The sequence below is a fragment of the Medicago sativa genome, chromosome 3 (genome assembly GCF_051527215.1).
Source record: "Medicago sativa cultivar Bolivia chromosome 3, Bolivia_mono, whole genome shotgun sequence".
Taxonomy (NCBI): Eukaryota; Viridiplantae; Streptophyta; class Magnoliopsida; order Fabales; family Fabaceae; genus Medicago; species Medicago sativa.
The window spans coordinates 12,118,827-12,124,011 of NC_140751.1; the positions used below are offsets into that span (position 1 = coordinate 12,118,827).

At 28.3% G+C, this 5,185-nt stretch overlaps 1 long non-coding RNA gene across 1 annotated transcript; it reads right to left on the reverse strand.

Moving 5' to 3' along the window:
• Positions 1 to 2,074: 2,074 nt before the first annotated feature.
• On the reverse strand, positions 2,075 to 5,185 carry LOC146935774 (uncharacterized). Its single transcript, XR_015030355.1, has 5 exons — positions 4,606 to 5,185; positions 4,469 to 4,519; positions 4,304 to 4,338; positions 3,485 to 3,545; positions 2,075 to 2,377 (listed from the first exon to the last, which is right to left on the reverse strand). It is a non-coding gene; the product is annotated as an uncharacterized LOC146935774 (long non-coding RNA).

Below are 5,185 nucleotides of genomic sequence, written 5' to 3' on the forward strand. Positions count from 1 at the left end.
GATTAGATATGCAATTCTTTGAATTTTACAATTGTTTTCTTTAAAAAAAAAATATGCAATTTTTTTAGCGTAAAAATCATAAAGGGAGAAGGAAAAAAAATCAATGGGAGAAGAAAAAAATTCTTTTAGCGTAAAAATATATATGCAAATTTTTTTTTCTTATGCAATTTTTTTGAAGAATAGAATGAGTGAATCTTGAAATTTTTATTTCAAGGAAAGGATTTTAATTTAACCCTCAAAAAATATTTAAGCGTGAAACAAAAAAAAAACAGTGGAAGAAGAAAAAAAATCATGCAATTAAAAGACATTTATTGTTTTGTTATTTTGTGGTGATAAGTGTTGACTACAATAGAAAATGGAATTAAAGCCTATCATATCAATTAATCTAAGCCATTAACCAATATTAGAATTAAAGGTCAAGATTTGGAGTAAGATATTACACTTACTCTTGGAGTCAAAATATCCCCACCTATATATATATACTAGTTTTTCCACCCGTGCAACGCACGGGCAAAAAAATATTTATTGTTGTGTTAACAAAATATTACTCTGAACGTACCACCAAAATAAAAACATATAATGCACTTCTTAATAAAAAATAAATCAGATGTTGTTGTCATCATCAAAATAAAGATGTCATCATTTGACAAATAGTTCAATTTAATTTAAAGCAATTACATAACTCTGATCAATAATGATTAAATGATTACATAAGTTAAAAGTAACACCAAAAAGTTGTGAACACTTGGAATCACAATTAATCCAAAAAAAGCCTTCATGAATATAGATGAGATGCATCATCACTTTATAGCTCCAAGGTTATTTACAAAATTAAACAAAGGTTTTTGCGGGAGAAAGAGAGCAACTCTTATAATGTTGATGATGTTGATTATGAATATAACAAAACATTACAAAATATATGATGTAATTAATCAATTTCAAAAGGCATTTATATTCATAGAAAATGAAATGTCATATACCAAAATATAATTAACTCAAATTGGTTCCATCAAACAACATCGGTTATTAACAATGTGATTAAAACATAAGTTTGACGGATCACAACATTACTTATACCTACAAAATAAATAGAAACATAAACTAATACCTATGTTTGAAGAATATGACATTTTAGACTTAAATCAAATGCTTATAGCCCCCATGGTTAGGGAATATAAAATTTTGAACTACCATCAAATACTTATAGCCCCCCATGTATAAGAAATACTGATCTGTTTGAGGTTTATCATTGATACATATGTGTGTGTGTGTGTGTGTGTGTGTGTGTGTGTGTGTGTGTGTGTGTGTCATATGCAGAGAGAGAAGAAGAAGAAGAAGAAAGAGAGTGAGAGATTGAAAGTGTGGATATTTAAATTGTGGGTGAAGTTTGTCATGTAATTTAATTGAATTATGAACAAAAGACATGTTTACAACTACTAACTTGTTGGATTAATGGACTAAAAATAGGGAGTGTTTGTATATTATTGAGAGAGTGAAAAACTGAAAATACACTATCCCGAGGATTTTGTAAGTCTCTCGTGTAATGTTTTACATCCTTTTTTTTTTCACCCAGTACCATGAATTTATATCCATTTTGCATATTTTCTTCAATATTTAGTTAACTCAATCATATAATTGAAGAAGAAACTTATAAATTTACAGTGATATAAAACACAATCAAGTATACAGTTCTGAATAAGAACAACACATTTTTGGTTTAAAAATTACTCATAATCTATACATAAACTTGTTGTAAGTATATTGCTGGACTAACACCGTGTTTTTAAGTTCAATAACCTAGAAAATAACCTATCAAAACAGAATAAACAAACTTATCAATATCTAATATGATTTAAAAAAATAAATAATTTATTAGGAATAACCAACTGAAAGAAATAGAGATAGATATAAAAACACCAACTTCATCAAACAACAAATAAAATAACCTTATTACATCCTCTTCAGTCATAACGTATTCGTACAAAGAGATAGAATGCAATAACCAATCTTAGGAATACAAATTTCATGTGGAATTCATCCTTCCAACAACTCAAAAAATGGCAGCAAAAGGTAGAAAAACACTAATCATGTTACCCAAACCTATTGTCAAATAACTTTTTGTCTAATAACATGTAGCACAACTAATTTAGATTCATGTCAATCAACATGTTAAATTTGTTCACAATGAATTTATTTTAAATATCTCTATATATTTGTAAAGTTTAATGTAAAACAAAGAAAACACTCTGGTATTTCAGCAAAAAAAAAATTCACAATATCAAAGCTGGAAACCTCCCATCTAAACATATAATTGATCTTTATCTTTTTGTTCTTCAAGAATTTGAACTCCAAATTAAGACATCACCAACTGTTGAACCTGTCAAAAGTTTCAAAAACAAAATAGACTTTACAAATTAAATGGACAAACATGAAATGCTTATACGATTGAATTCTAATTTCAAAATACACAATCATGATAATAACTTATAATTAAAAGAATTGTATCCAAAAAAAATGTTTGTAGTTTTCTATATCTTAAGTTCTTCAACAATGCGATGGATAATTCAAGGTCCACATAGTTCAAGGTCCACATTTAGATGCACATTCACTATTTATAATATAACTATTTCCTTTGCCACAAATATGGATATCCTTGAAAAAGTGGGAACTATAAATCAAGAAACCAATATTCTTTTGCAAAACAAAAAATGACGTATGTTTATGTATTGATTGGTTGAAGGCACAATGAAAGCCTAGAGTTGATACAAAAATGTGTATTTGTTATGAGAAACCATAAAAAGGACATAGCTATTCTATGAGCTGTATAGATTTGACAAACAAATTACCAAAAAGACGCAACGAAAACTAAAATAGTTTTTGGTAATTCTATCAATCACACAGCTATAAAACTAAATGAAATAAACAATAATCTGAACAAAAATAATATCATTGTAATCATGAATCATTAACCGGATAGTTAAGAGAATGCAAACGAAAAATGACTAAGTGAAATTCCATCAACTATCCACATATAGAAATGATTCATAATGTTGAGACAATCATCATGAATATAAAACTTTGGTGGATATATGTTTTAATTTCAAAGGGATAGTGTGGGAAATTTGGAAATTTGATATGCTTTCAAACTGAAAAAGTGGAAATTTCAAAATGAAAGAGTGAAAAAATAACTCTAATTAGCAAGTGGAAGAGTGATTATCACTGCCCATTATAAGAAATGAAGTACAATATAAATATGAGAATGAAATGTTGTTAGTAGTTTAGAGAGATTAGTTACTTAATTAATTATTTTATATAGTTGGTTAAGTCCCGTATTCATTTCTCATTCATCTTTTAAAGAATTTATCACTCAATTTCTCTAAATTTTTAGAATCATAATATTTTGACTTTGACTATAATAAATGATAACTATAATATACAAATCTAATTTCATGACACCATTAAAACAAAATAGAGAACAATATACCTCATTTCATCATTGACTTCAAATCTTGATTGTACGAACCATATTCATTATACTTTCTCTCCTAAGAAACCAAAAAACAGACAGCTCAATCAATCAATAGACAACCATAATGCAAGTAACAATGTTTTTGCTACCAAATTCAAAACAACTTAAAATCGAATGGAGTTTCTATATTTTAGCAAGTCACGAAAACTGACAAATGAAACTCACAATAGACTTGATATGTGGCAATCATAAATGGGACAATGCACTAACTTATGTAATCAAGTTTCAAAGGGATTTGGAACTTAGATCATTAATGAAACATAGACTGACCTCAAAAAAACATTATTAGTAACTTACTTATACAATATTCTATATTAAGAATACTAATTATCTTACCTTCAAATGACTAAACCCATTGGTTCCGTAAAGGCTTTCTTTCAAACTTTATCTAAATTGTTTAATGCTAATCAAAAGTTGTCAAAAATTCTAAATGAGTGTATATTATTAAGACTCTCTTCAGTTCAAATGCATTTAGTCACACTCACCCTAAAGAATAAAGATTATGAATAACTAAAACAAAATTTAGAAAACATCACAAATTTTTGTAGCACCAAAGAATTTAGAAACAACATATATGATTCAAAATCAAATCAATAATATATACATGAATTTCATCTTTGGTTACAAAACAAAAACGTTTCTCAACATATGAATCTAAGTAACTAAAAGCAAAACCTCCATTAAACATGTTCAAAGCAAATAAACTTTTGAATAGTTGGCATACCAATTGAAACCATCAAAACAAAATGAAGAAACAGGGTAGAAAGCAAATACCTCTTTTTTCTCTGGTACAAAAAGTGACAATAAATCTGCAAAATGAAATGAAGAAACGGGATTATCGTTCAATTGAACCAAACAGTATCAGAAGCAGAAAATATTAAACGAAGATTTGAATTAAAAATTAACTCATAAACACTAATTTCTATGAACACAAATTACCTTCTCATAAGATGATTGATGTTGAACGACGGCGATTCGTGTCTGCCTGAACTAAAGCAGAAGAAAAAAAAATTGAAAATAGGGTTTTGAAAAATCATAACAAAACTAAACATTACATTTCAAAGAAAGAACATTACCAAAAAGTTCAAAACCCGGCGGAGGAAGAGATACTTGAAGCGAGAGAGAAGAATGGAGGTGAGTTTTGTGAGAATTTTGAGAGAGAGATAGAAGGGTGAGAAAGAGAGAGTGAATTGAATTTGAATTTGAATTGTTGTAAAGCCATTTTAGCTGCTGCTACTTCAGAAGAGAGAGTGGTTGATGTTGAATCGTTTTCACGTATGAGGGTTGGGAGAAAACCTTTTGAACGTGAAAGAAGGGAAAGCTTCCCCAATTGGTATTTTGCATTTATTGTTTCTGAGAAAAGTTACAAAAGAGTTGGGTTTGGAGTGTTGGGCTTTCTTTCATATGGGCCATATTTTGAATTTGTTTTTGTTTTTTTCTTAATAGTACACCCGAAAATGATGTTTGTTGGAGGGAAATCAACACTTTCAAATTTTTATGGTCTAAAATGAATTTTGATGAATTATTTATTGTGAAAATGTGAGAATTGTTATGGTTTTGTGGTCCCTATTACTAAATATGATGATAAATTGTACTTACAAAATTTGATGATTTGGCATTGGATGCTTAGAATTTTGACACATTGGATTGGAGGTC